The 12,517-nt window shown below is 42.1% G+C and overlaps 1 protein-coding gene across 1 annotated transcript in view; it reads right to left on the bottom strand.

Annotated features, from left to right (window-relative positions):
- Positions 1–12,517, bottom strand: part of Kcnq1 (potassium voltage-gated channel subfamily Q member 1) — a 310,859-nt gene that overhangs the window by 204,812 nt on the left and 93,530 nt on the right. The gene's annotated exons all lie outside the window — the stretch shown is intronic.

Raw genomic sequence — 12,517 nt, 5'->3', positions numbered from 1 at the left:
CTTTAAATACATGAACTAAGTATTACTCTTAATTAAGTTTAAAAAGAAAACACATAAATTAAAGATAATTAGGAAGATGGAATTAATAGATATCATAGCCAAGATGACTAAGAAGAAAACAAATATAGGCAAAGATAGTTTCTGATAAGAGAATAAACATAATATTTAATAATTAGCAGGATAGATAAATCTCTCATGAACTTGACTAAGAAAAAAGTAAAACTATAAAAGCACTGGCAAGAAGAATTTATAGAAAAGAGCATAAACTACTGAAAGAAAATTAGTTGCTACCAAGTGGCAACACAGTTGAAATGCTTCAGGAAATTACATAGCAATGAATAAATTATCCCTTAAAGCATGCACTAAACTAATTTAGAATACATTACCACAAAAAAGACTAAAAGCAGTTAAGATTTTGTATTAGGTCCAGATGGTTATACAATTTAGGTCTATGTAAATTCAAAAAAATTTTTACACTTATTATATGTGTGTGCATGTGAACACATGTACAAGCAGGGTGGTGGTGGTGGGTGTACCTCATAGCATGTGTGGAGGCCAAAAGAGAACTTGTAGGAATTGCTTCTCTCTTTCCAACAAGTAGATTCTAGTGATCAAACTCAGGTCATCAGGCTTGGCAGCAGGTATCTTAACTCACTGTGCCATATTGCCAACCACTACTTAACCTCTAATGTTTTCAAACTGTTTTAGAACACAGAACAGATAGATTTCTAACTTGCAATGACAAAGGCATGGTGGAACGTGTCATATTCTGCTGAGCCAGAGATTCTATTACTTGTAGGATCAGCTATCAGGGCTGTTCCTCATACTGCTGTAAAGCCATCCTCATATCTTTAATGACTGATTGATGGATCTTCATCAAATAAGCAGACCTTCATAGATGGATATATTAGCAATTTGCAGTGTTTTGCTACTTAGCAATCATAGGCATCATTATTTCCAAACCAAAACACTTTGCAAATGTATGGATTTATAGAAAAGCTGAAAATTGTGTACAGTTTTAATGTTGATATCCACTGAGATTCCATCCATTTTTTTTCTTATAGAATCAATGAATAAGGCTAACTTTCCCTATATACTCACCCATTGAGAATTACCCGTCTTTACTAAATAATCAAAGAAATGTAAATCAAAGAGTACTTATATTTGCACTCTAATATATGTGAGCCAGTCTAGCATCATTTTACGCTGGAATCAGTAACATTTCCTTTTTTTATTTTCTCAATGTAAAGGGCTTTGAATAAACTGAATGAAAATAATTCACTCTGTGCTTACAATATGGGTGGCAACTGTTTCCCCAGGTTACCACTTAAAACTTATTTTTGGTGTTTTCTGCTGTGCAAATTTTATATATACTATTACCAGCTTTGCTGAGGTACAGCTGGCATATAATAAATGGCACGTGTTTAAATTGTAGGATTTGGTAACTTTTGACATGTGTTGAAATTGCTGCCACAATTAAGGTAATGAGCATATCCAGTGCTCCCAGAAGCTTCCTCTTGCCCTTTTGGACTTCCCTACCACTGCTCCACCCCTCAGTAATTATTGACCTTTCTGTCACTCTAGGTTAGACTTCAGTTTCTAGAGTGCTGTGGTAACAGAAGACGACAGTGTGAACTCTGTCTGGCTCCTTTCACTCACTGTAATTACTTGGTGATTCATCCATTTTAGGTGTATCAATAGTTCATTCCTCTGTACTTCTGAGTAGTATTCCATTGTATAGACACAGCACAACTTTGAAAAAAGCTCTATTCAAATGTTGACTGCACTTGGAATGTTTCCAAATGGGGGGAGAGGGAGAGAGAGAGAGAGAGAGAGAGAGAGAGAGAGAGAGAGAGAGAGAGAGAGAAGAAGAAGAAGAAGAAGAAGAAGAAGAAGAAGAAGAAGAAGAAGAAGAAGAAGAAGAAGAAGAAGAGAGAGAGAGAGAGAGAGAGAGAGAGAGAGAGAGAGAGAAGAGAAGAGAAGAGAAGAGAAGAGAAGAGAAGAGAAGAGGAGAGAAGGAAAGAAAAGAAACCACTCTTGCAGACCCTGAACCACTGGAACCACTGAAGAGTATACGGTGACCATGACATGACAGCTGTGTTCCTTAATGTCCTCACTAACACTTGGTCAGACTCCTTAATTTAATTTTAGCTAATTAGTAGTATGTAGTAGTGTCTACCTGTGTGCACTTCTATAACTAATGGTGCTGGGAACTGTCTCACATGCTTCTCTATGTCTCCCTTACTATGAAGTGTTGGTGTAAACAGTTTACACATTTCTGTAATGTGTTATTTGTCTTATTTTTCAGTTTAAAATGTCTATCACATATTATGAATATAAATTCTTTTTTAATGAAAATTTTTTCTCAGTATTTTTTGTTTACTTATTTTTTGAATTCTTTGTCAGGTATATGATTTTCAGGGTTGGTGTAATGACTCAATGGGTAACTGTTGATATGCAAACAGAAAGACAGGTGCTAAAATCCCTAGCACCCACATGTTTAAAAAATCCCTAAGTCTATCATGGCTGCACATACCTGTAGCCCTAGCATTGATGGTGGGGTAAGCAGAGACAGGCAGATCCTGGGAGCTTGCTGTCCTGCCAGCCTGGCTGAAACACTCAACTTCCAATTCAGTGAGAGACTGCTTCAGGGAAAGAAGGTAGAGAGCCATAGAAAAAGACACCAATACTTTGTCCTCTGTATGTGTGTTCATGCACATGCACAATCACACACTCAAATGCAGTGCAGAACACACAAAATACTTTCTTTCCATATCTGTTTTTTTCATTGTGTCTTTCAAAAAGCATGCTTGGAAGTGTGACTAATTTGTTCCTATTACATGCTTTGGATGTTGTGTCAAAGACATCTTTAACTATATTGTTTTGACCTGTAAGTTTTAGTCTTTGAATTCAGTTCTATGACCATTTTGACTTAGTTTTTGTGGAGGATGAGGATAAAAGTGTTTGAAATGGATATTCAGTTTTTCTATCTTGTCTCCTCCTTCCTGCAAAAAACCAAAAACCAAAAAACCAATAACCTTCACATGTGGTTTAGAAATCAGCCATCGGTAAACATGAAGGTCCACCTGACCCCCATTCTGTTCCACTGATTTATTTCCTTCTCTATGCTGACACTATACATCTAGTTAAGCCTCCAATCTTGTTCATGTTCAAAGTTGCTTTGGTTATTCTAGGCTATCTGCATGCTGGTCTCTGACTGACTTTACACTGAAATTAAAATCAATATTGAACCCTGTAATTTGTGAACCTAATATGTATTCATTTTTCTGGGTTTCATCGGCATCGTTCTATAAGTTCCAAAGGAAAGCCCTTTTGTCAGATGCATTTACATATTTCACATTTTTAATGCTACTCAGAGTAGCATTTAAAAGTTTTCAATTCTAGGTTATTTGCAGCTACAATGTAGAAGTGGAATTGCTTTTTGCAAAGCCACTTTGTATCTGCAACTGAACTGAAGCTGCATATTCCAATGGCCTATCAGACACAACAGATTTTCTACACAGACAACCAGGAAATCTACAAATCCTGTCAGTTTCACTTCTTTTCCAATTTGTTGCTTCTTACCGTATTCCCCAGGCAAGCATCCCCAACTTAATGTTGACTAGAAGTCATAAGACCAGATGTTTTTACTTCTGACATATGAGGAAAGCAATCAGTATTTGCTCATTGAATATGCTAACTGGAGGTTTTTGTCAATAATCTCTTGCAGCCTGAGAAAGCTTCTATTTTCTATTAGATACTTTATAACCCATCAGTGCCAAATTTTTGCCAAATACTTTTTCTGCATCTTCTGAGACAGCTATGGCTTTCTGTTGTCACTTATTAATAGGGTTTATTTTGCTAATTAAAAAAATTGAAACTAACTTTGCATTCCTGAACCCTAATTGATCATTTTGCTTAAAATGTTCAGCTTGGTGTTGACAAGTGATATTTATCTACAGTTGTCCTTTTTGTAATGTTTTTGGCTGGGTTTCATATTGGGGTAATGCTGGTCTCAGAACTTAGAAGACCCCCACCCCCTTTTTTTTAAAAGAAACTATTTAGACTTTGCTTTTTCTTAAACATGTGACAGAATTCACCAGGAAACAACATGGTCCTAGAGAACTCTTCTATTTTATTGGTATTCACAGATGATACTTGGCTTATTTTACCTTCCCAAGGACTTTGCCATTTCATCTAAGTTGTAGACTTTAGTAACAAAGAGTTGTAAAAGATAGTCTTGTGGTTTTACATCCTGTCATTTACATAAAGCCAAGCATCTCTTTTCTGACACTGACAAGTTAAGACATCACTCTTAGTCTAGCTGGTTAGTCACTTATTGATTTTTTTCCTGGCCTTAAAAATCAACATTGGTTTGATTATTTTTTCCTGTTTTCATTTTCCTACTTTCCTCCACAAATCATTATTTTCCTTATGTCTATTTATTTGGTTTACTTAGCAGTTTTATAGTCCCCAGTGTGGGGCCTTCTCTGAAATGCTTACATGTTGCTAGATGGTCCTCCCAAGAACTGCTTAGCAGTGCCTATAAACTGTAGCATGTTGTGTTTTCACTTTCATTTGATTTAAAACATTCTACATTTTTTTCTCTTAGATTTCTTCTCTGACCCTGTGTTATTTAGAGACACGTTCTTTATTTTCCATATATTTCAGAATTTGACACCTTTTTAATTGATTTTTAATTTAATTCTATTGTGGTCAAAGGACATATGACTTGAATAATTTTAAGTTTATGAAATTTTTTCACAGTTCAGAATACGGTCTGTCTTGGCATGTGCTCTCTGTGTAGCTGGCAGCCATATTTAGCCTGCTGTTGTTGGAAGGAATGCTCTACCAGGGTTAGTTAAGTCAACTTGATTGAAAGTATTGTTTGGATCTGCATTTCTGCTGACTTTTATGTCTGATAGTAGCATCTCTAGCAACAGAGGTATTAAAATATATTAATACTAATAGATTTTTCTTTCTCCTTTTGTACATATTATTTCATATTGTTTCCCTTTTTGTTTCATGGTAAACTGTCTTTAGAAATATCAACTCATGAAGCTGGAGACATGGCTTAGCAGTTAAGAGAACATACTGCTCTTGCAGAGGACTCTAGTTTGGTTCTTAGCACCTATATCTGGTGGCCCTATAGCTCCAACTCCAGGGGATCTGATAGCTCTTGCCTGTACAGGCACCTGCATTTATATACATATGCCCCCTCCCATAATTAAAATAGAAGCATCAATTTGTTAGTCACCAATGATTTAAGCTCCTTACATATACACCATAGGATCTGATATGGAATATTTTCATCATTCCTTTTCTAAATAGTCACAAATTTAGGACTTTATTTCCTTTTCAGGAGAATAAGTTTAAATATCAGAAGTATCACTGTTCAGAAGAGTAAAGTGCTGAATCCAATTCCAGTGAAATAAAACATTTAAAGCTCGTGGGGCACTTTCCCATCAGATCCAAGCTAGCTTTCAGAGTCTGGATAGCAGGTGAGCACCACAGAATTATTGGCATAAATATTTGCCTAGAAACAACACAAACCAGTTTCAAAAGAATTTAAAATGACAGGCATTAATGCTCATGTCACAGTAAGTAGATAAAAGCAGGATTAAAACTGAGCATTCAATGTGGACCCAACCCAGGGATGACAGTCATCAAAGCTGGGGTGTAGCCAGGGAGAGGACAGTTGTCCAAAACCTAACAGCAGTAAGACAGCAGCTAGTTATTCTTTATCATTTTTCTGTATTCATGCTTCACAGTGAATATAATCTACTTTTCTAATCAGAAAAAAATAAATCTCTTAAAACTTTGAAGTAGAAATAGTTTCTTAAAGATACAGGCTGCAGTATGAAGGCAATTGGGCAAATGTGCCAGATGGGAAAGTCCAGCCATGGGCAAGGACAGAAATGGCTAAGACACTGCTGGAAAAAGGGGGAAGCAGGCTCTTATAAGGCACATGACCCTTTGAGGTGAACAAGGGCCATTACCAGCCCATACTTCCATCCAAGGTGGGCCCATGGGCTAGTCTATTCATTGGTCATGAAGACTAGACCTGAGATGACCAACAGGAGGTAAGAAGGAAGAATAATAGGGTAGTGTTATCAGTGACAAAGAGAAGGAGAGTCATCAGGACACTGGGAATAGAAATGAGAGGCCAGAGGCCGTGCTGGTGAGAAGGTTATGATCCAGGCTCAAAATGTACCCAAGAAGCTATGACCAGCTTTCCCATTGACACCACCATAGCCTATGTTCCATCAGTGAGGTAAGTTCTGTAGCCCCAAAGTCCTGACCAACTTCCTCAGGACACTGAGGCTGCTGTGAGTCATTTGTGGTCTTCAGAAAGTTTGATTAGAGTCCTTCCAGCCAAAGTCCTGGGCTGCATCATATCTGATGCCCAGAACACAGGTGCAGGTGGCAAATGGAGCTATAAGCCTGCTATTGTTCCACATTCAGGCCTTGTCCTTCCACCCTGGTGGCTCTGATGAAGCCTAGTGGGAAGACTGAGAAGTCACAGAAAAGCTGCTCTTGCCTCTGCAGCTGGCGCTGACCTCATAGTTGGAGTTTCCCAAGGCTAATCTATAAACCACCTGCTTCATAGTAACATGGGTACTTGTCAGGTTTCAGGACCTTCCCACAATCAAGATAGCCCAAAGTTTTGTGGAGTGGGTTTCTAAATCTGCTGCAGATGAGCTCTGGTCTCCTGTATGGAGAGACCTTTTTCTGACACAAAGAGAAAATTTTCTCTAGCAGCAAGCAGACACCCTGTCCTAAAAATCTGCTCCTTGCAAGTCCCTAGGCAAGTTTGTGGAAGCAGAATACCTGCCTTGCACATACATCTGGGCTCCCCTGATAAAAGTGGCTCTGCAATCAGCCTTGCGACCTTGCTGGTCAACAGAGCAGGTCCAGCAGGGCAGAACACATTCAGCTTGAACCAGGTAGCCTGGGATTCAGCCTACCTGAGTAGCCGCATGTGGACTGTGGACTCAGATGGTCCTTAAAGAAGAAGATGAATCTGGAATCTTCATGAGGCAAGAAGTAACTGAGACCCCTCCCCAATATAAAACTAGGTCCTACAGAGGTTACACAAATATCAAAAGAGTAGACTTAAGAGAAACAAACAAAGCAAACAAAATAAGCCCACACATTGGTAGGTAGGGGAATGAAGGAAATTCATTTGTCTTGGTCTAGTATTCCAAGTGTATAAAACCCAAGGTCCCTGCATGACAGATACCTGCTATCCAAGAGATGAGTCTCTTCTCCCAGCACAGGAGTTCTCTAGAAAATCCAGTCTAAAGCTGAGGCCATAAAGGCCCTGGATGGGTTCCCTGAGCTATCCTGTATGAAAGAAGGTATATAACATCTGTAGAGTAATGTGAATCCCTCAAGAACCCCATGGATAAACGCTATTATGAACAAGAGTCCACAGTACATGGAATTAGACTTCAAGCACTGCAGATGTTAAACTTATCAATAGAGGCTGCAGAAATAAACATGTTCACATGACTTCAAAATGAAAAGTTGTAATACAAAATATTAGAGAGGTACAAGGTGCTAAAACCAAGCTGATTTAAAGCTCCACACAAGGATGCACAGAAATGAGAAAATATATGGTAATTCTAATGACTGTCTTAGTGGATGGGTAAGACAGTGGATGAGACATGCCTGCAGTTAGGAACAGTTTCAAGTACAGACACAGTATGGATAGCCTAAGAAAGACCTGAGACAGCCAAGGACAAGGTGAGATGGTCCAATAGAAGATTCTAGAGGGGAGGCTTGGAAGATAGTTCAGCCCAAAAGTGCTTGCTTTACATGCCTGAGGACCTTGGTTTGATCCCCAGAACACATACAAAACTGCATGATATGGTGGCATGTGCTTGAAAACCCAGCAGTGGGGAGGCAGAGAGAGGAGGATTCCTGGGCTCACTGACCTGACAGTCTAGCCTAATTAATGAATTAAAGCTCATTAATGAGAGATGCCATCTCCAAGGAGGAGATGGTGTTTCTAAGAATGATAACCAAAGTTGTCCTCTGACTCCCACACATACACATATGTACACAACAGTTTCCAGTAGATATGGGAGCCACTTTGCTTGCTTGATGAGAGACATAAGCCCTCAGATTCAAGAGTCAGTACCACAACCCATGATAAAACACACACACACACACACACACACACACACACACGCACACGCGCACGCGCACACGCACACGCACACGCACACACACACACACACACACACACACACACCAAATGATCCACCACTTTGATACATCATAGTTTATATAACACTAAACTCAAATGAGAATTTTTTAGAGTCACCAGGGGTGAAAAGGTCATGTACAAAGAGGTATTTGTACATAAGTACATAACTTTCTTCCCAAAACTGAACCATCATCCAGGAGCAAGGAACAATTAAAAGATGCAACCCAGCTGTAGCTGAATGCTCATCAAAACCATTCCTGGAGGAAGCCTAGACTCCCAGAAGAAGGAAGTTTAGTTAAATCTGTGAGCAAGCCTCAGTGTTCACACCACTAGCAATGTGAACAACTAATGCAGAAGAATGCTTAAAAAGGCAAAACTAAAATACTGGGCAACACCAGCCTAGAGGTGTGTATTGTTGGGGGCAGGTGGTATGATAGTATCTAGAACACACCCAGATCTCATGAGGCTCAGGAGATGGGTCCACATGATATAGTGATCAGCAAAGCATTTAATATTTAATCCTATGGGGTCATAGAAATTCGCATACAGGCAGGCTCCCAGCCTGAAGTGGAGGGCACACAGTAAGCACCTCTGTCACTGACAGCTTTGTGAACTCCTGGGATTCAGGGCTGCTGCTTAGCACAAATTGGCAGACCTACAACATTCATAAAAACAATCAAGCCCCACCCACAGCAGGATCTCTGCATATGATGCATCCACGCCATCACTGAGAAATGGCTGTCAGTGTGTTAGATGTCCACCAAGCCCACAAGTGAGTCCTCAGGATTTCTATGGGCAGTAGTAGTCAGCTCACCAGTGTCAGGCTTCTCCAATATCTAAGGCCCTGGGCCTTGCTCTGCACTTCCTCCTCAGACCTGGATATCAGTCCCTTTTGAATACTAGTAAGTTGAATGGCATGTGGCTTGAGTCCTCCAAGAGAGAGAGAGGCCTAGATGGTCCCCTGTGCCCTCTATAAGCTGTTGGCATTACCTCCATCTTCCCTGAAAGCACAAGATCCTGGCAAGAGTGGTGGACCTTCTGGGGAGGAGTAGACTCCTGCCTGCTTTTCACAGTGCTTCTCTATAATCAACACATACCCCATTTTCACTGCAGGGAAGGCTGGGCCCTGATGCTACCACCAAGAGACACCTTCCCTTACCTGCTTCTACCAGTCCAAGTCCATCAAAACTGCACATATCTCATAGGTGACCTGGAAGAGTTTCCTTAGGATACATGCATGTCTTTGAGAGATCCCTGAATGATTCTGGGCCTCTGTGCAGTCATCTTTAACTGGGAACAGCACTGCATCCCACTTCTACCTTCAGTATACAGAGAAGGACTGTGTACAGATGGGTTTTTGTACACCATGAACAGGTGTGTGTCCTATACTAAGACAAGATGATGGCTTCCTAGTTCTCACACACAGATGAGGTCCAAATCTGGGTTTGGCCGGGCACTAGAAGTCAGTGTGACTGCTCAGGCTCTGCTTCATGGGAGCAGACACTCTGGGGCTTTCCCAGTGATGATATCCCTCCCCCACTGGGATTAGCACCCCGTCTCCATGCCAGAGTGCCTAAGATTCCCAAGAGCCTCTTAAATAAGGAGACTTTGGTATATCAGGTAACCTGTGGGGTAGGAGTTACCCCAGGTCCTTAGAGGGGCCAGACCAGTAGCTCAGTCTCCAAAATCTGGTGGCTGTGGACTAGGCTGACTTATCTCATTAATAGAAAGAGATGGTGCGGTGTGGGAGCATTCCACAAGCAGTGCTGCTTTCTCCGCTCGTGTACCTCATTAACATGCCACAGACATCACTTCGGACTTCATAACACTAAGCAGGCTGAATGGACGGCAGGGACACTGCTGCCCCGTATTCAGAAAACATCGAGTGATGCTTCTCCTGGGCAGGCACAGGGCTGCATCCCTGCCGCCTCTGCTCACGCCCAACCTGCCCATTAGCATTAGCAGAAAGCCCCTATTTGCATTGAGACAATGGTCCTACCCCTGAAGCAGAGCTGCAGGGGCACTGGGCATTTGTTGGCACAATTGCCCTTTGTGCCCGCTCCAGTGGGCAGGCGGGGAGTATGTCCCAGGGGCTCATGGAGATGTGGCCAGCCCTGAGCCAAATCCCCATGCCATCTGATGAGGACGCAGCAGCTTGGCGCTCAGTAGAGTGGGGCCCAGGCTGGGTCCTGACAGACGGGATGCCTAGGGTAGCCTTCAGGAGCATAGAACAGCCACAGCCCCTTTCTTGAGCACTTCCCACCCTCCTGCCAAGATGTATTGGTGGGAACAATGACACAGGACACAGGTCAGCTGCCCTCAGACAAGCTGAACTTGGTAGGCTAGGGCCCTGACACCTGTGAGAAGGATGAGGAACAATGTTGTTGGTCACCTCTGCTATACCTGAAACTATCCTTACAACTGCAAACAAGCTGAAAGTTTCTGGAACATTCTTAGTTCCAAAACACTCTGGCAGGTGCCAGGCATTGGGAAGAAATCTGAGAAGGGAGGCACTGACCTAAATGAATGCACAGCAGAGGGACAGAGTCTTGACACAGGAGATGGTGCTGCACACACATTGTTGGTCTGCACCCTTGGTTCCCATCCTACCACAGTGCAATGTCAGTGCCTGTTTCCTGCCATGCACAAGACCTGACCACATGGCACACAAGGCTGGGCATGACCCTTGGCAGCCCAGATACTGAACCTGGACGTCCATTCCTCAACAGGACACTCAAATGAAGCCTCCCCTTGGATCCTGGGACTCATTAAAGGTAAGCAGGAACAATTCTGAACTAGAGGCAAGATTCTGATTTGCAGAAACTGGGACCACAGGAGCCAGCACTAGGCCCTGAGTTGCCTATCATTGCTGGAGTGAGCAAATAGTCAAGGGGGAAGTGAGCTGAACATCTATTCCTTTGGCTCAACCTTCCACCTCTCCATCTGTAAGATGCTTTTCCCAACCTCAAGTGCCATGGCCCAACTGTCATTTCTTTGTGCTTTCAGATGTCCCCTCCACCTAGGACTGAGTCTTGGGCATTGACTTTAGGAATATTTGCAAGGGCTCTCCTCCCTGTCTTTCGGGAAGTGGTTCCAGGACTCCCCCAATTCATGGATATTCGGGTCCCTTAGATAAAATAGGAAAACATTTGCATAGAACTTTCTTGCACATCATCATGACATCTCCAGATTCTTTAGAAGAGCAACTGCCATGTAATAGTCTGCTAATTGATTGAGTCAGAGGATGCAGAACCTGTGTGGACACTGGGATGTTTAGACCATTTGCCTCAGTAAATAGTCCTGAGAGGAAGCAGCCAGCAGGACAGTGTAAGGGGTTTCCCATAGATGCTGAGCAAAAAGCATGTAGTGAGTTGAGCCACATCCTGGTCCTACTGACAGATCACTATCTCAAACATCTACATTGACTCAGAGGAATAAAAAGACCAGACCCTTTCAAATTAAGTTATAGACAGTTGCTAGAGAATTCAGTCATTCACCCTGAGCTGGGCATTGTTTTCTGTTTTGTTTTGTTTTGTTTTGTCTTGTTTTGTTTTCTGTTTTGTTTTGTTTTGTTTTGTTTCAGAAAGATATGAGAGCTCCGGGGAAGGAGAGGGTCTCTTCTACAGCCACCTATGCTGTCTCCTAAGGGTTATGCTACAAACTCAAATGTCCACTTTGTATCTGGGGCCAGACATGTGAGAGTCCTAGAGCCCTACAGCCCTGACTCATGGGAAAGTGCTTGACAGTATGCCATAATAATGGAAACAGCACACGTACCTCTAGAGAAGTCTCTCTGGTCAACAGATACCTTGTGCTCCTACTGTGGTCCCTGGATAACGAGGTCTCCAGACCAAAGGAAGGATGTGTCAAGATTATCCATAGCCTATCTGCCCTGTAGCTGGTGACCCAGAGGCACATCTGGAGGCATGCCATATTCCCACTATGTGGCCTGGAAAATAGACCTGACTTCTTGGAGTTCCCTTCTCACATGTGTATTATGGAGCCTCGCTATGGCTTAACAGAGGCAAAACTTGAACTGGGATCCAGGCATCCAAATCTTGGACAGGCATGCAGTCTTATCACCAGGTTCCATGAACCTGGCCTCATCCAAGCCCCACAGAAGAATGAATATAGAGCAGTTCTGGTGACACTAGATACAAGCTTAGGGCTGCATAAGAAATGTTTGTCCATCAAGGCTCTGACACCAATTCCATATGTCCCCATGACTTTACCAGTCAGTCACTGGCTCTCTAGGGCCTGCAGAGGCCTCATGTCTACCACCCTCACCTTTGGTCTACCCTA

The sequence above is a fragment of the Onychomys torridus genome, chromosome 1 (genome assembly GCF_903995425.1).
Source record: "Onychomys torridus chromosome 1, mOncTor1.1, whole genome shotgun sequence".
Lineage (NCBI taxonomy): Eukaryota > Metazoa > Chordata > Mammalia > Rodentia > Cricetidae > Onychomys > Onychomys torridus.
Note: the sequence above shows the minus strand (reverse complement) of the source record. Positions and strands in the feature narration are given on the sequence as shown.